Genomic DNA, 24,544 nt, shown 5'->3' on the forward strand with positions numbered 1-24,544 from the left:
AGAACAGAAATAGATTAAATAATCGCTGCTTATACGGATTACCGGAGAATCTTGAAGGACCCGACCTGCTTGTCTTCCTCAAGAAGTTACTACCCGATCTTCTTGGTTTTCCAAATACTCTTCCTCTTAACATTCAGAGGGCACACCGTCTTGGTCGTCTACAACCTTGCTGATCTAAACCTAAAGGTATCATCGTGCTATTTTTAGAGTTTACAGACCTTCTGCGTGGTCTGAAAGCTACCAAAGAAAAGTGTTGCCGCGTTTGGTCTTGCCACAGCATCTTCCTCTCCCAAAATCTTTCTAATTCAACAAATGCCAGAAGAAAGGAGTTCCTTGCCCTATAACCTCAAATGAGACAACTGAATATTCGCTGTGGCATTCTGCATCCCAATCTGTGCAAAATAACTCACAAAGGCACCTCATCTTCCTTTGATGATTCTGCTAAACTAAAAATATATCTTCAAAATATTTCATCTCATCGTATGGATGCTGTTGACCATCACTCCTAATGAATTCTGTTAAGCACCATTCTTAATAATTGGGATGCTTTTAAAGCTTCTTTTAGAGCCTTTACAATAGCTTATTAAACACCCAATACCTTACATTACTTAAGCAAATGAAAACAGTTGAGCACATGCACTCTCCTCATACATCCTTTTCCATTGTACGTCAATTTATTTCAGCTAAATCTACCCTCAATAAGCCCGCTACCACTGATGCATGTAATATCCTACCTAAGGTCAAATCTAAGTTTCACGAAGGCCAAAATAAAGCAGGTAAAATTGTGGCTAATTATTTAAAAATTAAATATGAGTGAAAAATATTGGGCCCATTTGTAATGAGCTTACTAGTAATCTTGCAACCTCTTATTTTTACATTTCAAACATTTTCCAAGCTTATTAAAAATCATCATATACCGAAGAATCCATTCCTTCAGAACATGATATTACAACTTTTTTTTAATAATCTTCCCAATCCTCCTCCTGTTCCGAACACCCTCAAAACATTAGAAGCCAACATAACTCTTCAAAGAATTATTGACGCTATCAAATCTCTAAAAAAAACTAAAGCTCCTGGCCCTGATGGATTTTCTATTGAACTAGTTTTCTCCTCTACATCTTTTTTTGCCCCCAAATTAATTAAGCTTTTAAAATATTTTATTATGAATTCAAAAGCTAATAGGTCTTTTCAGGAAGCCCTCATTATTATTAGTATCCCTAAACCAGATAAAGATCACACCTTTTATAAAAACTATCAACCTATCTCATTAATTAATTATGATTGTAAAATATTTGCAAAAATCCTAGCATCTCCTGTTGAAAATGTAATTCCCTTTCTTGTTAAATCTGACCAATCTGGTTTCATTAAGGGTAGACTTGCTGCAGACAATGCTAGAATGTTCTCTAAAATATTTGCATTGTGTAAATATCAATCTCCCTTTGTGGCCCTATCTCTTGATGCTGAGATAGCGTTCGACCGCATTAATTGGCAATTTATGTTTACGACTCTAGATTGGTTTGGTTTCAGTCTTAATCTATCTCATATATAAAACTACTATACTCTAACTTATGTGCAAGTTTCTTTGTTAATGGATGATTCTCCCTGTATTTTACTTTATATAGAGGCACTGGAAAAGAATGCCCCCTTTCCCCTCTACTCTGTATTCTTTGTCTTGAACCCTTCCTTGAACTTATTCGATGTAGTACAGATATCACCGGTTTTAAAAATAATTTCGCAAAATTAAACTATTGGCTTATGCTGATGATGTTTTAATATATATGTCCAATACCTTATTCTCCTTAGACCATTTTTTTTTTATACAAGAGATCAACTTATATTCTAGTATCTCTGGTTACAAACTCAACTTTTCCAAAACAGAATGATTGAATTCCTTGTGTTATCAATATATGTTTGTAAACACTAACGTTACAGGAGGCCCTTCCAGAATTAAGTACCTGGGTATGTGGTTCTCTCCTACTATTTCCAACATAATTAGCCACAATGGGTGACCTCCTGGTCTCCCCTTCAGTTATCATGGTTGGGTAGATTAGATACCTTCAAGATGATGATTGTTCCACACATCCTTTACGCACTTTCTTTGTTACCTTTCAAAATACCTAATTACTACTTTTCCCAAATCAACTCTATTTGTACCAAGTTTCTCTGGAACAACAAACATTCATGCATAGCCTTGTGGAAACTTAAATGCTTAAAAAATGAAGGGGTGTCTGTTTCTCTGATTTTAAGTTATATCACTCTACTTTCTTAATTCAACAATGTTACGCCTTAACTAAGGATTTTCAATACTCTCCTGTACCACGATGGATTGTATTTGAACGTTCCCTCTTGAAAGAGTTTTCTTTCAAAGATGTGATTTCCATGTCTAATTATACTTTTATTTCCCATAACTCAAGGTTAAATTACTATCAGCATTTACTGCATACAATATTATTAATTGACTTTGATTTTCATCAATGTTTTCTCTCCTTTTCAATTTAGTACAATAAGTTTATTAGATTGCGTCACAAATCATTTTATTTTAAACATTGGAAAGAGAAGGGAATTATGTTTATCCATCAATTGGCAAGGCATCATTTCTTTATAACTTTTTCCTAATTACAAACACAATATAACTTACCTAACTGTTTTTCACAAGAATATGAATTAATATCCTCCGCTCTCCAATCCTTTTTAATGTCTTATAATTTGCTTCTGACTTAGCTCTAGTTATTCCCTCAACACCATTATACAATATTGATCACCATTTTTTTCCCAAAGCTGCTTATATCTACAAAGTTTTACTACCAACAATGTCTGCACAAGTTAATAATTCTATTGAATTATTATGGGAAATTGACCTTTTTGTAACATTTACTGTTCATCAATGGGATAAAACGTGGCTTAAAGTATTTATCAACTCCAAAGCTGCACATTTTACACCATCTACACATCAACAATCTCTATTTTTTGTTAATAATAGAGCTGATATTACCCCTGAATTTATTTCTAAATTTTGTTCGTCCATTTCTCTGCTATGTTGGTCATGTTCCACCTCCAATGGTGCTCTAACACGTGTACTTTAATACTGTCCACAAGTGTTTAACTTTTTAAAAATAGTATGGTCCAAATGTTTAAAAATCTTCAAATGTAATATTCAATTATCAATCTGAAATGTTTTCTGTAGTTCCATGTCACCTGATTTTGATCATACTTCACCCAAACCTCTATTATTTGATCTTTCTATAGGGCTTGCCTTCAAAACTATTTATTCCTATCTTTCTCTTTGTTTCTTTTTATGCTTTTCCCCTCCTCTCTGTCCTCTATTGTCTTTTCTATCTCGCCTCTCTATCTGTTTTCTTTTTTTTATATAAAAATAAAAGTTACAGCATTGCTATTTCTTTTTTCACAAATATAATACTTAGTAATGTCCAGTATTACTATATTGCATTTGGTACTGATATTGTTTATGTTACATTAATATGAATATCCAATAACAAATACTTAACTAAAAATAATATAAATATTATTCAAATGTTTTTCTAAGAATACAAAATAAATAAAAACATTAATTTAAGACTTTACCCACCCAAATCCCCCTAAAGACCAACTACCAAAGTAAAATTACAATTACAAATTTAATTAACATAAAAAATAAATATTAAACTAACAAAAGGTAAACAATACCTCAATAAAACACAAAATTCAAAACATTTAAGAATATTACAAATTCAATAAAATAAATAAACGAAACAACACATCAAATTAATAAATTGATATTAAAATTCACTATAGGAAAGTAATAGACTTTAAAAGTTTTGATATTATTGTTAAATAAATTAAAATGGTATACTTGCCTTTGATATTCTAAACGTCAGTATTATGATAGTCACAATATTATACCATCAAAGTAGCATGGATATTCTGCCATCCATATTAAGGATACAAACTGTTTGAAGGGATAGGGTCCCTACGCCTATTCATTGAAAGTGAACTCCACTAGATCCACACCTGTTGGCACAGGGTATAGGAAGAGTTGGGGGTTCAGGAAGATTAAGACACTAATAATTCTTGCGCTGGGTAGCCTTCCCCTTCAGAAGTCCAGCAAACCTGTCAAAAGAACCTGAGCCTTGCACCAAAGTTATAAGTTCAGTAGTTTTTGAGAAATTAAGGATCACAATCTATGGAAATTTTACTCTGCAAAGCATCTGCAGATCTAACAGATCAAATTATATGATTTGAGTGGCTGCCGCCACATCAACAAAGATGTAGCAGCAGTCATTTTGGAACTCGGGGTCTCAGTGCCCTGTCCTTCAAAAAAGTTAAAAAACAAAAAGGGAGCAGGTTTAGAGATATCCTGATCTTGAAGTGCTGGTGAGGGGGTCCCAGAGAGACTCCTGTGTAAGGGAGATGGTCCCACTGGGAGCCCTAAACCCCTATAGTACTTTTTTTTAAACAATCAGTGCTGAGGATCCACAGAGAAACCACAGCATCAAGAGAAAAAAACACAGCATCTCACACTTTTTAAATGTTATTCCCTTGGGGTGGTCCTTGGCCCTGGGGGTTTAAACATTGTAATATTTTATTAGGAAGGGAGGGCATGTAACCTCTCTACCCAATCCTTATAGTGGGCTGAGAACCCCATTCCCCAGGATCATACTGATAATTAGGGCACATGGCCTCCTCCCGGAGGCTTAATGGGGCCTTGTGGATCCCATTCCCAGGGCCAACAGTAATAATTAGAGGAACGGTGGCATGCGCCCCCCTCTCCAAACCTTATTGAGGCCCCAAGAACCCCATCCCCCGGATCAAGACTTTGGGCCTAATTTAGAGTTTGGTGGATGAGGTACTCCGTCACAAACGTGACAAATATCCCGTCCGCCGTATTACATCTCCATAGGCTATAATGGGATTGTAACAAGGCGGGCGGGATATCCGTCATGTTTGTGACAGAGTAACCCACTCGGCCAAGCTCTAAATCAGGACGTTACATTTTTGAGAGGGGGCATGTGCCTCCATCCCCAAACCATTGACTGGCCCCCTTAACCCCATCCTCTGGGGCCCAGAGCAGTTGCAGTGTCAAGGGGTTATTGATCCCAGAACTCAGGAGATCTTACCAAATTTTTTAAAGCATTCTGATCTTGAACTGTAGGTTCTTCAGCTGGAGTTCAGGAACCCCTTGAGGTTGGTTCTATGGCTGTACTTTATGGCCTGAAAAATGTTTTTAAAAAAGACTCAAAGACATGTTTATTGTTTTTATTTAAAAAAATGTTGTACTGAAAACGTTGTGAAAATCACTATTATTAAACATTGCAATGCGTCAATGAACAAAATATACATTTGATTATAGTTAGTTGTGATTTTTTGACAAATCTAATAGATCTGCTCTATGTATGTTGATCTGCTGACCCCTGATAAAGTCATTCGGACCCCTGCTTTTTTTTATTTTTGTCTATTTGACAAACCCAGTAGGTCTTCCTTACATAAAATGATGTAGCCCTGTACCCAACCCGAAGCCATGAATGGCTGAGGGCTGTGCACGATGAAGGTGGGTGGGATTGTGCGCCCGCCGGAGGGGGGGGTTGGTTGCAGGGTCTGGATACAGGCCAGGCCCTGTGCCCAACCCCATGCCATGTCTGGCAATGGACATCTTAAAAACATAGAAATTCACTGAAAAATAAAGGTTAAAGTGACCCTATAGTTATGAATTGCAATATTATGTTTCCCAAATTAAAAAAACATTTTTTTAGCTATTCACTGATTAAAAACAAAGGTAAAAGGGGCTTTATAGTTAGGTGAAAATGTCAGTTAAAACATGCCATTTTAAACAACTAAAACCACTGAAATTCGCCTGTTATAGTTATCTCAAGTAACTATAACTCGTGCCCTAAAGTAACAATAACTCACATCTTTGCCATACACTGCTAATTACCTCATAAATTACATCACTCATGACTTGTTCAATCACATCTTTAATAAAAAATACTTTAACATCTGAAATGATATCACTGATGACAATATTGAGCATGGTGGGGGCGTAAGTTACATGGAAAAATTAATTGGGAAAACGTGTTTGGGACCCCACTTATACTCAGCCCCCGGTTGACAGATCTCCCCAAAACTTTCCAGGTAGGAGCAGAGGGGGATGAGATGTTTTTTGGGAAAGTTTGGTGAAAATTCGTCAAACGGCTCCAAAGGTATAAGCAAACCAAAAAATGCTTTTCCTATGGAAACATGGCTCTGACTATAACTACTCAGTGGCAACCGCCACTATATATGACTGTTACAGGTTTCATTGTTGAATAATAGTGCTATGCTTTTTCACTTTAATAGATGATACATTTTATATATAATTTAGTGGCTTTTTTATTTTATATTTATTTTTGTACATTTTTCATTTTTTTCCTTTAATCTTAGTGAGTCTGGAGTATGAATAGTGAACCTGTCTCCCTTCCCCTCCCCAGAGTCCAATGCTTTTCCCAGTGTTGTTTAGTTTCGAGTGGGAATAGTCAATCTGTCCCTCTGCAGAGTTCACACTTTCCCCGATAATGCTTAGTTTGGAGTAGGAATAGCAAATCTGACCCCTCCAGTGCTTAATGCTTTGCCCAATGTTGCTTTATTAGCAATGGGTATAGTAAGTCTGAGCCCCCTGAGTGCATCGTTTTCCCTGACGTTGCTTACTTTAGAGTGGGAATGGTAAATCTGACTCCCCTCCTTCACTTCAGAGTCCAATACTATCCCTAATGTTGCTTGGTTCGGAGTGGGAATAGTAAATAAGACCACAGCTGCACACAATCTAATGCTTACCCAGTGTTGCTTAGTTTGTAATAGTTGTCAAGATCCCATGTCAAGGATCATTGGATAGAGCAGTGTTTTGAGGCAACTGATGGCCATCTTGGGCATAGTGAGGCTATTTAAGTCATGCTCAAATGGCCAACCATACTCATTCTCCAGAAATGCACAGAGGAACAGAAGCTCCTTGACGATGTGCAAGCTAGAGAGATACAATTACCTGCTTTCTTTTGGCCAGCGGTGACTGCCCACTCCAGGTACACCTGCTGAAGGGCAGCACCTCCAGGAAAGCAATGACCTGTCAAAACAAAGGAAGGGTGAAACCTGAGTTAAGTTGGAAGAAGAATAATGGAAGGTGCAGGCTCATAAAAATTCAGTAAACTTAGTCCCTGAGATTCTTGCTAGCCGCGGCAAGGTTGTTTACCTGAAAGATAAAAAGGGAAAATGGAATAGGTTAAAAAAGTTTTGAACTTTAAAACTTTCTCCCAGCATAAGTCTCTGCAATATAAGGAGATTGAACAATGTTATGAATGCATGAATACTGTGGAACATTATTGAAAAAAACAGAAAGGAAAGAGGTTACAATAGACCTTTCTTTAGCTCAAGTACCATTGCTTCTTGGCAAAGCATAATGTTTAGTAGAAATGAGAGTGAATAAAACTGGCTCAAGGACACTTAATAAGCATAGCAAGTATGATTTAAAAAAATACATTATTAGATTTGAAGGTAAAAGAACAGGTTATTAGAAAAGCGGCAAAGTAGTGGCTTAGATTATGGATTTAGGGCCTGATTTAGATGTCAGCGGAGGGGTTACTCTGTCACAACGGTGACGGATATCCCATCCTCCGAAATCTAAATCCCGAAGTGACATTAATGACCATGGTACAGAAAGCAGGCATAGAGTTAAGATAGGCAGTTGCCCTGTCACAAGAAATGACTCAAAATCTAAGTCACTAAATAGATGGGCATAAAGTAGCTCTTTTCCAGAAGAGAGGAGATCCTTGGAAACTCCCTAGTCAAGTAGATCCTAATCCAAGACCAATTTTACCCCTGACCACATTTATAGGTCCACAGACTGGTACCGCCTCACAATCTGTACAACAGGCGCAGGACTCCCGGTAGTGGATGTCATGATTCCACCAGCATTTGGTCCTCCTGAAAAATTCAGTAGAAACCTCACTATATTCACCATATTCATGATTCAGTATCAACTGCATTTCATATGTCGGCCTTCGTGCTTAACAGGTCAGCGGTCTAAACTCATGTTCATCCTTTCATACCTAAGAGGGGCAGCAGCAATGTGATCAATTCCATTAGCTTAAAAGGACAACCTGACTTTGTGACTTTCAAGCCTTTAAAAGGGAAATTAAGAAGTTATTTGATATGAATATTTTTGTGCAAGAAACTGCTAAACTTTAAATTTTTAACTTGGAATTGTTAAACTTGAGGCAAGGTAACAAATAAAATGTCAAGATAACACTTGATTAATGTTACTGACAGAGAGATCTGAGTTTTGTCTGGTGCAGTTTTGGCTCACCATAGAGTAGCGCAGAGGGTCAATATGCCTGCTGCAGAGAACAAATCTGTATTTTATGTGGATAGGTGAGTGGATTAGTAAAGCTAGCCTTTACCAGAGCTTTTAAAACAAATGTATGTTGGAGAGAGGCTATGGAGACATGAGGGGCAATTTTGCCTGGGTAGTAGTGTGTTAATCATAAGAGGAGGTCATGGGGGGGTGACAACAAAGATTGTCGCACAGGGCGCTACCAGTGCTAAGGCCGGCCCTGACTGGAAGAGAGCTTCACTATTCTACCAGGGTTTAAAGTGTGAAGTCAAGGATGGATTAGCACAAGTTGTTGAAGTGCTGGAAGAGTGTGAGGAGTTGATAAACGTAGTGGTTGAGCTAGACCACAGGATGTTGGAACAACCTACCAAAATAGGGAAGAGTGAAAATAAAGTAATTGTAGTGCAAGGAAGAAAGTAATATAGTAACCAAACCAGTGAAAAAAGTGAGTCTGTGCAAATTGGAAGTCCCAGGAGCCTGCTTTCAAAAGATGAATGTGAAAGAAGACGCAGTCAAAAACTATGAGACAGATTTACAAAGGACTTGCGTTGTCCTTGAGTGACATAAGTCCTTTCAAGGCAATGCATGTCCTAAAATGGGCTTACAAAGCTGTGCAAGGGGCTGTATGTGCCTCCTTCTGGGAATTTGTGAAGAAATCTAACACAACATAGCAGCTTGTACTACTTTTCACAGTGGCAGGCATTCCGTGGGTGAGGCATAGGCATTCTCGTGCACCCACTCATGGAATCTGACACTATTCCAAATGTCCTAAAAGCAGTAAATGTGGAATTGCATCAAAATGCAGCACCTATGATATACGTGCATAAACAACATTGTGATATATTCCAGTACCATAGACAAACATGTTCAATGCTTCCAGACAATTCTGTAATGTCTTTAGAACAACCACCTCAATGCACAGTTTAAAAAATATATATTCCACTTTCCAAACTCAAATTGTAGAGTTCCTGGGGGTCATATTTACACCTGATGGGGCGCCAAAATGGATCCTAAGCAAATCAAAGTAGTTCAAAACTGGGAATCACTACAAAAGTCAAGGAAGTACAACAAGACTTCTAAGAAAAGGAACAACTTTCAAATGGTTACAAGAAGCCGAACAAGCTATCAAACCTTGAATGAAAAATGTGTTTCTGTCACTGTCTTGCAAAATCTCGATCCCACACAACCATTTCTTTTAGAAGTGGGTGTCTCCCAGGTAGCAGTGCGAGGTGTGCTGTCACAACACAATGTCACAACTAGACAACTTCATCCAATAGCATATCTATCACAGTAACTAAGCCCACCCAAGAAAGAAATGATGTGCTGGCTGAATGGGAGTTGCTAGCCATAAAGGTTCCCTTCGAAGAGTGGAGGTATTAACGTTTAGGATCTCAACACACAGTGATTATTATCAAGAATCATCACAAATAAGGGTGTAAGAGGTATTTACCACTAAAAGGGGTACCCTCAGCAAAGGAGTCAGCAAAAGTATTTTTACAATCAGTCATATGATCGCATGGCATCCCATCTGTATTAATTACTGATCCTGGATCACAATTTGCATCTCACATTTGGCATGCTCTTTGCAAACTCATTGGGATAGGTGCAGTTATCAGCCAGTCACCATCCTCAAATGGATAGTCAGGCCGGAAGAGTAAATCAATGTGTTGACTAATATCTACTTTGCTGTGTATTATGGGAAAACTCTGAGTGGTCCGACAATCTGTAGATGGCCAAGTTTGCATACAACACTCTTCATTCAACCACAAGCTACTCACCCTTCCATATCACTAAGACCTTTCATCCCAGGATGATTGACTGGCAGATTCCAACTAACTGCAACAAGGTTCTGGCAATAGAAGAATTATACAAAGGGTTGACCACAATACAACAAACTATCCTAAAACATCTAACCCAAGCCAAGCAAAAATATACATTCTATGCAGAACAACATCATACCAGCCATCTAGTACACAAAGAATGTGACGAGGAATGGCTATTCACAAAATATCTCAATCTGAAAGAAAGGAATAACTTCTAACCTAAGTAAGTTGGGTCCATCAGGGTGCGGAGGCACCTCTTGTATGTTGTCACAATGATCTTCTTTGTCAAGGGTCAGAATTGTGAATACCCAAACTGAGGCACTTGTAGAGATGTGTCAAGATTTGTCAAATCAGGAATCACACATTTGGAAAAAGAAGACATCCCCTTTATCACAATTTACAGTAATCACTGTAACCCTTGCCTGCCAAAGCATTGGGTATATGTATAAGCCCAATTCGAAAGGTGTGCGCATCACTAGAGGGCTAATATACAGATAATCAAAATGGCATACAGTTTAAATTTCCTCCTTGAATGATAAATACTGAAGATATCACAATTGGTTTATATCAAGTGTGTAGATCACTATTTCACCTTTGTGTGCAGCATGAGGACATCACAATTAGTTTGCAGCAGGTGTCTATCGGTGGTAGAATCTGAGGATAGCTAATAACAAGTCATCAATGTAGGTACTTTGCACAGTGAAATACCACTCTCATCATCAACCAAAATCCAATGCGTACATGGAAAATACAGTACGTTAGGATTTCACGCAAACAGACTCAAAAACACTGTGAAATACATTTTTGTTACTGGTCTACTTCATGCCTGTGTCACTCTCCTAGTGTCATCATTCCCTTGTCATTGTGCTCATTTAAGTTTAACCGTCTAAGTGTCAGTGTCTCCTTGTATTTGTAGCTGTGCCACAGTTGCAGAAATGGGCTTCCCAAAGTCTCTGCTAGAGTTCAAGTATTAGTATCAGTATCCCTGTACTCCAGTGTCAATTGTAAGCAGATACATGCTCCTGTGTCAGTGTCTCAGTTTCAGGACCCTGTGTCGGTGACACCTTCATCAGACTTAGGCCCTCATTATGAACACGGCGGGAAAGACCGCTCTGCCGGCGATGGCGGTAACTACCCCCAACAGTCAGGCGGTCTGGGCCGCCAAATTATGAACCACCTGAAAAACAGGCCAGAAGAGGAGTGCCGACAACAACGGCAGAGGCCGCCCATAGGCCGACGGAAAGGCCCAACCCGCCCATCAAATAATGAAGCACTAGACCGCCGTCAGTTCCGGGGTGGGAACCACTGCCACACAAAGCCAGGCGGAAATGAACCAAATATAAGGAAACACTCACCGGAGGCTCACACAACACGCCGAAGCAGACATGGATAGAGAGTTGCAAATCCTGCCAGTCCTGCTCCTTGCCATATACCTCCACAACCGAGACCGCCACCAAAGACGACGACAGTAAGTACTGCAACCTACTAAACAAGGGAAGAAAGGGCACAGTTACTTTACTACCCACTCCACCCACCCCGCAAAGCACCCACAACCCCTCACAACAGCACAAGCCATACACCCCGGAGCAAGAGGTACTTACCCGACACAAGGCCAAGACATCCTGCCCAAAGTACACCCATGTGCACAACACCCCCCCCCCCACAAAGAAACAATGAACCACAGGTCCAGAGTGTGCCAAAACCAACACTGGCCACCCAAACCTTTTATTAAGCGCCAGGATCAACCGAAGTCCAACAGAAGGCCAATGGCCAGTCCATAGTTTAAAGTCCGATGGGCCCAAATGGCCTCAACTTGACTCCAACAAGTGCAACAATGGGGCATCCAGGCACCTCAGGGAACAGGAGCAGGGGTGGTGGGGACTTACGACTGGGAGGGGGGCTTGGCTTTACGTTTGGGAGGTGGAGGGGGCTTGGGTCTGGTCTTTGAAGCTGGTGGAGCAGCCTTGGACTGGGGTAAGGCAGATGTACCTGGGCCAGCACGGGATCTCTTGCTCACAGGGGAGGTAGCACAGGAATGGGAAGGGCGGATAGGGGCGGGCTGTGACGGGGAAGAGTAGACAGGGCAAGGAGGTGGGCACGTTTAGGGACAAGACGGGGTGGGCCAGTGAGTTTGAATAGGTCAACACGGGATAGGAATTTGTTTTTAGGGGCAATCAGGGTGGACCTGGATGAAGGCGTGGGAGTCGAGGTAGAGGGAGTGGTCATGACAGGTGTAGGTGTGCGTGACGTGGATGCAGGTGACTGTACAGTATGCTGAGGTGTAGTGGATGTGTGTTGGGTGGGTGTTTTGGAACGTTTGAGTGTCTTGGGAGGAGGGGGGCTGGACACAGTGGGACAAGACAGGCTGCCAGTGTAAATGTATGTTGTCTGTGTGTCTGCAAGTCTGGTGAGTGTGCTGTATGTGTCAACCAAAGTCATTGTGGTGAGGGCAGGTGTGGTGTCTGGGGTGCATGAATGGATGTCTAATTTTGTGGTGAATGCCAGACTGGGGTCAGCGACAGTGAATGAGTGTGCATGTAGAGGTGACACACAGGGAGTCGGAAGAGGTGGACACACTGGGGGAAGTTGATGTTGGTGTATGTGCCTTTGTATGTTGGCTGTGTGTATGCCTGTGGTGGGAAGAGTGGTGCTTGTGTTTTTCAGTGTGCTTCTTGTGTGTTGAGGTGTGTGCATGGCTGTCAGAATGTGTGCTTGGGACGGGTGAAGGAGGTGGGGTGCTGGAAGGGGTAGAGGTGGTTGGAGGAGGGACGGAATGACCAGGGATACTGGCTGCTGTCAAAGAGGAGGCCAGAGCCTGAAAAGATCTCTGTAGGCCAGACACAGCACTGTGAATGCCATCCAGGTAGGCATTGGTCTGCTGCACCTCTTAATGCTAGCCCCTGAATGGCATTGACAATGGTTGTTTGCCGTACAGAGATGTTCCTCAGGAGGTCAACAGCCTCCTCCGTGGGGGCAGCAGGGCTGACTGGGGCAGGGGGTGAGGTGCCTGGGGCGAAGGAGACACGCACCATTCTGGGTAAGAGGGCACAGGCAACTCAGTGGGGAGCAAATGGGAGGGCGGTGATGGTAGGGGGGGTGGCGGAAGATGAGACAGAATGGGTGGACCCACTAGGGTCCGTCCCCACCAGGGAGCTCCCATCGGAGAGGTATCAGAGTCACTACCTCCAGTGGTAGTTGTCTCCCCAATGGTACTCCCCTCGCCCTCCAACCCACTGGTCCCCTTGGCGTCGCTTGACTCTACCTCTGTGGAACCGTGGGCCACTGCATCCCCACTCGCCGGTGCCACAGCTCCCTCGCCAGATGATGCTGATCTACACAGATAACACAAGAGAACAGGGATGGGGAGACAAAACAGGAGAGACACTTGTAAATAGCTGAATGGAGGTACATAACTGGTTCACACATACACCCACCCTGCAAATAATCCTCCGTGAAGCACCTACCGCTATACACATGGCTATGCCCCTGACTAGTGGCCACAACCCTGCTCTACAGCCAATCCCTACAGCACAGAGGGACCTGAAGTACTGCAGACCTGTCCTTTACAACCTTACTTCCCATGGGCACCATTATGTAAAATGACATCAGTCAGAGTCCCTGGCAATAGATAGCATACATACTACAGCACACTCACACATCCATCAAGGAGGCATATAATGGGTACTCACCCCCTTGTGTCTGCTGTGCAGCCTTCAAGCGCCCATCCAGGTCCTGATACGCAACTGCCAGAATGTGGCGCAATATGGGGGTCAGGGCCCGACGGGCACCCCTTCCTCGTTGGGAGGACTTCCCCAGCGGGGCCTTGCAGGTCTTCCTCACCCAGCGCCGCAGGTCCTCCCACCACTTCCTGCAGTGGGTGCTCCGCCCATTGTAGGACCCCAGGGTCCGCACCTCCGTCATCTGATGGGACACATAGAAAAGGTAACACAGAGGTCAGACAATGCCCATTAGATACAGCTGGCTAAACGTCCCCTCTGGGACGCACACTCACAACAGCAGAACGGGACCTCACACACGCAGCATGTCATGAATCCCACGACTGTACATTGTCAAACGTGCACACATGTTTACAGCCATCTACCACCATTACACACATCCATGCCCCCCAATCCACCTACTCACCTGTACCTCTGGTCAACCATAGAGCTTGGGGTACAGGGGTAGGACCCCGTCCACGAGCTTGTCCAGTTCCTCGCTAGTGAAGGCCAGGGCCCTTTTCCCCGCAACTCATGCCATTTCCAGGACCAGAGTCAGGACAAGGCAGCACACTCAGTGGAGTACCTGCATGCACGTAATCTGGGAGTCAAGTGAAGTTGCGGTGACGAGATGGCGTACGCTCCGTGGTGGTGTGCGCCCTCAATGCCGGCGGCGATCATGATACGCTAATATTCCCCATTGACAACTATGTTAACCAATGTATGGTCGCACGGCGATGAACACCGCCTTACGCTATTATGCCAACCGCTAGCGGTAGGAGGTCACTTCCACTACAACATTTCTGGATTACAGGGGGCAGACATTTTGGCCATTAGTAGGCAGTTATTAATTTCTCATTTGCCCCATGCAGGCCCTATTGTCCACAACCCCCATAGGAATGAACAAATATATATTTACTCACCACAACAGTCCTGATGTATCATTGAGGACATGTCACTCCAGTTTAACATCCTACGATGCATATGTGTCATTGACTTGTATGCCAGCAGTGCTGAATATTTAACATGTTGGGCAGATGTATGTGTGTTCCTCACATGTGTTCTCAACTCCTCCTAGGTAATGACCCATGTGGCGAGGGAGAGCCCCATCAGTGTACAGACCACTTGTTTATATGGGGACCATGGTGGAGCGTCACATCATTATCAATTAAAGACTCAACCGTGCTACTATTCATGAACTTTTTGCATTACTGGATCCAGCACTGAGCCCGGCTAATCGGAATCAGCATGCCATCCCTACTGAAGTGCAAGTGCTCTCTGCACTCCATTTCCTGGTCACTGGCTCATTTCAAGTGACAGTCAGCATGGGTGCAGGTTTTTCGCAGCCAATGTTTAGCATTATACTGTCCAGATTCCTGAATGCATTTGTACTACACCCACAGTCCTATGTGAGGTTTCCCCAAAGTGCTGACCTCCCTGCCATGCAGTCAGACCTCTATGCCTTTGCCAACATTCCCCATGTGATAGGTGCCATCGATGGAACCCACATAGCTCTCATCCCCCCAAGAGTAAGGGATGAGGTGTACAGAAACAGGAAGAACTTTCACTCCATGAACATTCAATTGGTGTGTACTGCAGATCAGTACATCTCACATGTGAATGGCATGTTCTCTGGATCAGTCCATGATTCCTTTGTGCTGAGGAACAGCAGTATGCCACACATGATGGAACAACTACAAGTGGACAGAGGATGGATCATAGGTAAGTGTGTCTGACACTTTTTGGCACACAGCAGACAGCCAGGCCGTCTGCAACTGAGGGTTGTCAGTGACAGTCCTTTTTGCAGGTGATTCTAGCTACCCCAACATGCGTTGGCTCCTGACACCTTTGAGGAATCCTAGGACAGATGCAGAGAGGAATTACAATGAGGTCCATGGACGTACTAGGAGGGTGATGGAGTGCACAATAGGTCTCCTGAAGGCTAGATTCCTTTGCTTCCATATCTCTGGGGGATCCCTGGCCTATGAGCCTGAGAAGGTGTGTAGAATAGTGGTGGCCTGCTGCATGCTGCACAATGTGGCTGTGAGTAAATCTATTCCACTCTTGGAGGAGGAGGGGCTGTATATCCAGACCAGCCTCCTCAGAGAGGAGATGAGAGTGATTGTGATGATGAGGAGGGGGAAGATGTACACTCCAGGAACCAACTGATCCAACTGTACCTCCAGTAACTAAGTGGTACTATTTGATGCTGTTGCCGTCTGTGCAGCATACTGTCGGTATGCCTTATCCTCAATGGGGGTGTTGGGTCTATAGACATTGTCACTGTGACTAGGTTTGCATGGGAAATGTGACATTATGGACAACTTGTTTGACATTTCTGTTGGCATAACCCCATGCTATGTGTGGGGTGCCATTCCTGCAATTAAGAAATGAATAAATTATTTCAATGACAATTGCATGCACACTTCTATTTGATTCAACATAATGACAGGGGATATTTACATTGGTGAACAGGTGTTTTATTTGGTGTCAGGGATGCCATGGTGCTCTTTACAGTGACAGGAGTGGGCTACTGGTGGATGTCCATATTGGCTACATGGTCTCAGGGATTGTTGGTCGTGGTAATATGTCCATCTGTTATTTACAGTTTGGGGGGGTTTTATTGCACAGTGTGGACGGTGGTTCAGTGGCACACTTGGAGGACAGTTCTTGTCAGAGTCACTTCTTAGAGGGGGCCATGATCTTGGCAGGTGTTCCAGTGCCATATCTGGGCCTGAGGGACAGTTTGGGTGCTTGGTGTTGGCCTGTACGGGTTGAGGTGCAGGTCTCCTGTGTGTCCTCAGATGGTGGCACAAGTCCAGTTCCTGCTGCTGCTGTTGTTGGCTGGGTTGTATTTTGGCCTGTAGTAGGGGCTTCCTGGTCTGTGGGGGTCTCGGGCTGGTTTGGGACAAGTTGCAGCAGTGCACCTGCTATGGTGGCCATGGTGCTATTGTACAGTTTCCACTGCTCCATGGTCTCTTGGTGTTGGGCTCTCTGCAGCCTTTGACTCTGCTCCAGGGTGGCCACAATCTGGGCCAATCTGTCTTGGGTATGGTGGTATGCTCCCAGGACCTCAGAGATCACGCCCTGGGCTGCAGAATCCATCCTGTGGCCTCCCCCTTGGGCCACTGATGCCTTTCCACTGGGCCTAGCCCCCGTGTCTGTGTCCCATGTACAGGTCTGGCAGTACCACTTGTACTGGGGCCATTGGCTTCCTTCCTGTTGGTAGGTGGTGACTGTGGCCTCTGTCCTTGTGTTCCACCAGTCTGTGGCCTGGATACACAGGTGTGGGTCCGGTTGCACTGGCCTGATGTTGGTGGGTGTGTAATAGGGGTGTCAGTGGTGTCCTGGGTGGGACTGCTGGATGGTGACAGTCCAGGACTGGGTGAGGGACCAGGGTATTCCTCACTGTCCAGGGTCCCTCTCCAGTGTCCTGGGTGGTGCCTCTGTCTCCATGTGGAGCACTGCCACTCCTTGTTCTGTCCATCAAGGTGGCATGGGTGGTGGTGCCTGTTGGGGGGAATGGACATGTCTGTTACAATTGCATAATCGGATGGGGTGCACAGGGATGGGCTGTTGTGTGCAGGTTTTCCACTTTTGGGCCATGCAGGGTGCCTATGTTAGGTTGCCATTGCATTTTGCTTAGGATGTGGAGGTGCATTGTGGGTGGTGTAGTGCTTTTGTGATTACTTGCAGGGGTAGGTGGCTGTGCACAGGGGGAGGTATGTGGGCCTGTTGGTGGAATTGTGGGCATGCAGGGTGACTGGATGTTGTGAATGTGGCCTGAGTGGGTTAGTGGTCCTGGTGGATGTCGGAGGGGCAGTCATTACAGGTGTGATGGATATGGGGTAATTGTAGACAACTTACCTGAGTCCATTCCTCGGGTGAGTCCAGTGAGGCCCTCAGGGTGCAGGATGGCCAGTACCTTTTCCTCCCAGTCAGTGTAGTCGGGTGGTGTTGGTGGAGGTCCTCCCGAAGTCTTCTGGACTGCAATGTTGTGCTGGGATGCCATGGACCTCGCCTTCCCACGCAGGTATTTCCATCTCTTGCGGATGTCGTCCCTCATGCATGGATGGTGTCCCACTGCATTGACCTTGTTGACAATGGTCTGCCATAACTCCATCCTCCTGGCGATGCGTGTGTGTTGGACATGTGCCCCGAATAATTGTGGCTCGAGCTTCAGTGTCTCGTCCACCAGGGTCCTTAGCTCCCTTTCTGTGAAGCGTGGGTGCTTGGGGGGTGTCATGGTGTGTGCTGTGAGTGGTGTGTTGTGTGGATCTAGGTGAAAGTGCTGTTGTGTGGTTGGGTGTGTGATTTGTCTGTTGTGGCATTCAGTGTCTGCTTGTGGAGTTCTCAATCTCAGGTGTCCTATTGTTGATTCAAAGGATTGTGGGGTTTGTATGTGAGTGTTTTACAGTGTTGTGGATGTGTGTCAGGTGTGTGGGTTTCAAAATTGCCAATGTGTGCAATTCTTTCTGTAGGGTTCCATTGCTGGCCGTGGCGGTCTGTATTGCCAATGGTCGCTTGACTTCCACTGATCGCCACAGTGATTTGTGCATCATTATTTGGAGGGCGGGAGGTTGTGTGTCCGCCGGTGGCAGGGTGGGATGTCCTGGGCGGGGAGGTTGTGTGTTCGCCGGTGGCGGGGTGGGATGTCCTGCATTTTCACTGACAAGGCCCTGGCGGTGACTGGTGGCTGGGAAATTTTTGACAGATTCTGATGTTGGCATCTTTACATGGAGGCTTTCCGTTCACCCCCAATGGCGGGTTTCTGTTTATCGTCCCACGACGGGGAACGGTGTTCATAATGACCCCCTTAGTGTTCCAGTGTCTTTGTCCCCTGACACATTTACTGTATCAATGTTGGTGCTCTTGTGCTAGTGACAGTGCCTCTATTTTGTTGCCCTTGTCTTTTGTCTCTTCCTAGTGTTAGTGCCATAGTTACTCTATGTCAGCGTACTACTGGTGGTGCCCTTGTCCCACCTTTTGTGTTTGAGGACTTATCAGTGTTCCTGGTTCAGTATACACATGGCACTGTAGCACATGCGTGTCATTATCTCTTTTTCCCTACCAGTGTTCCCAAATAAAATGATCCTATTTCCCCCATTTCCCCAGATCCATTATCAGAGCCCCAATGTTTGTGTTCCAGTTTCTAAAGGGTCGATTTATACTTTGGCATTTACTCCATCACTCTGATGGAGTCTCCAACTGCCAAATTTAGAAATGCCCACCAAGCTGGTGGTCATTTCTTAAACATTTGCAGAAACTGTGTCATAGTGGTTCCTGTCAATGCTTTGTTAAGTTTGACACACTCTTCTGTCAACATGACAGAGCCATCCATCAAACTTATTATTATTTTTTTATTTAAAAAAAATAATCCAAAAGTGGGATGCCCTCCTTCTGATGGGAGATATCTACCATGGTGAGGGGATATTTTTAGTTTCTTTACTGTCCTTTACAGTCAGGGATTTCCTGGCAGCGAAGGGCAGTAAAAATGGCAATATACCACCAATCTAAATTGTGTAGGAAGACAGGTAACCATTTCTCTGACAGCCCTTACCTTGTCGAACCATCTGAGAATTTTAGCCAAGGTGGAGACAGAGTAGTCTCCACTATTGGCAAACTATGGTCTGCCAACATATGAGTTTGGCAGGTGGACCATTATATTTGCGGTAAGGATACTGAGTCACTGTTACGATGGAGTATGATTACCACCAATATATAAATCCGCTTGTAATTCCATGGCAGTTTTTATGTTCCATTGACCACGTGCTAATGTCAATATCCTAACATCCAATGATGGTGTCAGTCTCTCTTTGTAAGTGTCCTCTTGGCCAGGTGTCTATGTCTTTGTACCTAGGCATGGTCACAGTTGCAGTAACCCTCGGCAGGGCTCCAATGCTCAATGTCCATGTTAGCGTTCCAATGTTAGCATCAATGCCTGTGCCCCTTTGGCAATGTATTCATGCAAATGTCAGTAACCACAGGTCAGTGCTCCGGTGTTTTATCCCCCTGGTCAGTGCCTTTGTGTTAGTGTTCCTCTGTCCTGTTGCTAGTGTCCATGTGTCTCTTTTTCAGAGTCACTACCCTATGCCACTATCTCTGCATCAGTGTTTGCATTCTGCCAGTCTTCCAGTGTCAGTCACTGTTCAGTCAATATTTCCAAGTCTGTTTGGGTCTTCTGTTTCTGTATCCCAGTATCTGTGTCTCATTGGGAAAATAGTTGAGTTCAAGCACATTATTGCTCCAGTACAGTTGCCTCTATACATAAAAATCATCTAATAAAGGTCTCTGATTCAAGGGTTGTGGCATACATTCCATTAGGCAAAGAGCCAATGTGTATTTCTTTTAAATGACTAACCAGGGATAGCTGATTGGTGTTACTGTTCACAACTAAAAAAGCCACAATTAAATATATGTCTTCTCTTTAATTTAATTAAATTGATAATGAAGCTGGTAGGATTCCAAATGATTTTAATTATATTTTATCTCCAATACACCTATGGGTTAACCTTCAACAGTGATTCTCTGTGCACCAAAATAAAGGAATAGCTGACAGGATGGATCACTGATATAATATTGATGCATACAATATTGAAACTCAAAAATACTGGAAAAGAAATATTGTTAACAAAATACCTACCTAATCATGAATGTGGAGGTAACTGAATTCAAGCTCTACCTGAATTAGAGGTTACAAGTGAGAGATGACCAATTAACCGTGCATAAAATCTTAATAACATGGCTGTGAAGCTGCAACACACCTGCAACAATTTATCACACCTTGATGAAAATGAATGCAAAGTTATTGCTAATTGGTCAGTGAGTGAAAGTACAGTACTTTTCATGAATTGTTACGTTTTTACAGTAATCATAATTTTGCATTCTCTAAAGTAGCCTCAGTGTACTACATTTGATTGTAGGCAAGGACCTTATATAATTATCATATAAGTTGTGTCACAGTACTGTGCACAAATTATGATGAATGTTCGATACCATGTTTTCATCTGTTGATTAACTGGAAAGTTAGTTGTTGTGATTGCCTCAAATTGCAGGAATTGTAATTTTGTTTGGACAATATTTTACACCATGCACTACATATCCCACAATGCCTCATAATTGACAGGACATGCTGTTTGTATATAAGTAAAAAGCAACAAAGGATTCACCACCGTGAGAAAGACTGTGTTTGTGCGATTGTTATTAGATTAATGACTTTTGGAAATATACAAGCCACGGACCAGACCCTTAAAAAAGAAATGTATACATCTCTACAACTACCTAACCAAGAAAGTAAAACTTATATTTTAAATAAAACTTACTTGTAAATACAATTCAAATGTAAAATAGCAAATAATTAACAAAACACTCTCCAACTTCTATCACTTTACATGTACCTCCTAAAAGAAAACACTACAACTTTGAAAAGTGATAACCTGCCAGAATGAAAAATAACACCTGTCGCAATCCAGCCAAACATATACCAAAGTAAGTATACATAAATTATTAAAAAACTATAAACTCCCCCCAAAAGTGAGTAAAAAGAATTCTAACAACCTCAACAAACTACCAACAAAGAAACCATTAAATGAAATTGATGTATTTATTTCTTCCAAAAGAAAAGGAAGCACCTGCTCCAAAATACGAGCCCTCCTCCCCCAATGGAAAAGCTGCACAACAGTAAGAAACATCTAAAAAGAACATACATGTAAGTATAATAAAAAGAAGTTATTGCATAATTTTATATGTAAATTACAAATGGATAAACCTTAAAATATTGTATTTATTGATACTAATACAGTACTTTCAGATACAGTGACAGAGAGAGCTAAATACATAACATCCCAGAATTAACTAATAGTATGAGGTATATACAAATATTTAATGTGTACTGAAAAAACCTATGTTAAAGCGATGTGGAAAATTTGTGTATAAAACAATTTAAGAAATGTAAACAAAATGTTAAAGGACACAAGAAAAGGTGGAATATGTACAATATACTATATTATTCAAATATGATTTACAGTTTTAAGTGATCAAATGTACTAAAATGTTTTATTTATTTATATATAAAAGTTTATTTTTAAGTTGAAATATTTATGTTTAAAAAAAGTAAAAATGAACGTTAAGGCCTTCTATGTTGTGGACGTAACGGTTACATTCAGTGGCACAGAGCTGCTGTGTCCCGGACGTAACCATTACGTCCTGGCTGTGACCCACCAAATTAACCCCGCCCCCCACCGGGCAGGGGTGGCAGCGGAAGTGCTTCGGCTGCCACCCCTGACAACCCCTGGAAGCATCAGAGGTCGCCCCTGGCTGATTAGTTTCTCCTCTGGAAGGGGAAAGGGGGAGGTCAGAGAGGCATGGAAGGAAAGGAAAGGCTTTCTTCACATAGCATAGAGATCATGCTGCAGGAATGCTGACTAGACACCAGGGAGATTTCTGTTTTTTTTATAAAATAAGGGGAGCTACCTCTTAGGCAAGGGTCGCTCCCCAAGGGGGGTATTATAATTTAGGACATTTCTACTCCCGTAGGGGGGAGGTTGGCCTATTTTAATTAGGCAAATCTGCCCCCATGGTGGGCAGAAACAGCTAGACAGCAGGGATTATTATTATTTTTTTTTTTTTTACATAAGGGGAGACGTCCCTTATGCAATGGTCGCCCCCCCCGGGGGGATTATTGTAGGCCATTCCTGCCCCCTTGGGGGCAGATCGGCTTATTTTTATTAGGCCAATATGCCCCCAAGGGTGGCAGAAACCACTAGACACCAGGGATTTTTTTTAATTATTTTACATAGGGGAGCGGACCCTTAGGCAAGGGTCACTCCCCAGGGGGGTATATCATATTAGGCCATTTCTGCCTCCCTTCTGGGCTGATCAGCCTATTTTCATTAGGCAAATCTGCCAAGGGGAGCAGAAACCACTTGACACCAGGGATTTATTTTGTATTTTGCATAAGGGGAGCAGCCCCTTGGGCAAGGGCCATTCCCCCATAGGGGCATATTATTTTAGGCCATTTCTGTCCCCCTTGGCAGGAGATCGGCCTATTTGTATTAGGCCCATCTGCCCCCCAGGGGGGCAGAAAACACTTAGGCATTAGGGATTGTTTTGTGTGTGTGTGTGTATGATTTGGGGGGGCGGCCCATTGGGAAAGGGTGTTCTCCATGGAGGCACGTTACTAATGGCCACTTCTACCAGGTGGCAAATCGGCCTATTTTCTTTAGGCCCATCTGCCCCCAAGGGTGGCAGAAACCACTAGGGCACCAGGGAGAATTGTGTGTGTGTTTTGTTTGGTGGGCCAGCCCCTTGGGCAAGGGTTGCACCCCATGGGGCACATTACTGTTGGCCATTTCTGTCCCCCCTTTGGGACAGAATGGACTATGTGTTTTGTTTGGGGGAGGATGGCCCCTTCGGCAAGGGTGGCTCCCCATGGGGGCACATTACTGATGGCCATTTCTGCCCCCGGGGGCAGATCAGTCTATTTTTATAAGTCCCACCTGCCCCCACGGGGGCAGAAAGCCCACTAAACACCAGGGAATATATATATATTTTTTTATAGAGGGTGAGGTATGGCCATGCTCCCCCTCCCCACACATAAATGGGGGAAAAGTTGTTCTGCCCACCGGGGGCAGAAAGCCCTCTAGATGCCAGGGATTTTTTTTTTGAAGTAGAGGGGTGGGGCCGCCAAGCACTATGGGCATGGTTATTCCCCCCCACACCAACTGAAGGGGGTAACAGTCTTTCAGCCCCCCCTTTTCAAACTAAAGCATCTTATCCCAATGGCAAGCAAGAGGACATTTGATTCTTTTGGGTTCTGATTTTACATTTGAGCTAAGAGAGCTTGGCTAGCTCCCAATATTGTCCCACTTGGAATGGGGAGCGGCTGCACTTTTTGTACTTTGGTACACTGCCACCTAGAAAAATCTATCAGACTTAGACACATTTGGATATTAAACATCTGGGTGAGTCCAGGGTGGTGTGATTCACATGCACCCCAGACCATTTTTGTACCCACAATGCCCTGCAAATCTCCAACTTTGCTCGAAATCACGCATTTTCCCTACATTTTTGTGATGAAACCTTCTGGAATCCGCAGGAATCCACAAAATTCTTACCACCGAGCATTGTTGCATCTATACTGATAAAAATTCTGCCCCACTTGTCCACCTAAAAACTTTTTTTTCAAACTGCCCTTTTGGAACCGCTTTAGTTCCCCCTCAATTTTCACATGTTTTTTACCCTTACCGGTCACAGGCACTTGGACCACCTACACAAGTGAGGTCTCGTCTTTATCGAAAGACTGAAGGGAACCATGGGTGGTAGGCAATTTGTGCCAGTGTGGTGATCTCCCACAGAAATGTGCCGAAAATGTGATTTTTTAGCTAAATTTGAGGTTTGCAGGGAATTCTCTGTAAGAAAACACTGGGGGATCCACTCGTCTCACTTCCCTGAACTCCCTCGGGTGTCTAGTTTTCAGAAATTTCTGGGTTTGGCATGTTTCCCTAGATGACTGCCGAGCCCAGGACCAAAAACGCAGGTGCCCGCCGCTTGCAAAAACATGTAGTTTTGTAATAGATAATTTTGATGTGTCCACGTTGTGTTTTGGACCCTTCCCTGTCACGAGCACTAGGCCTACCCACACAAGTGAGGTA

This window comes from Pleurodeles waltl, chromosome 10, assembly GCF_031143425.1.
Source record: "Pleurodeles waltl isolate 20211129_DDA chromosome 10, aPleWal1.hap1.20221129, whole genome shotgun sequence".
NCBI lineage: Eukaryota > Metazoa > Chordata > Amphibia > Caudata > Salamandridae > Pleurodeles > Pleurodeles waltl.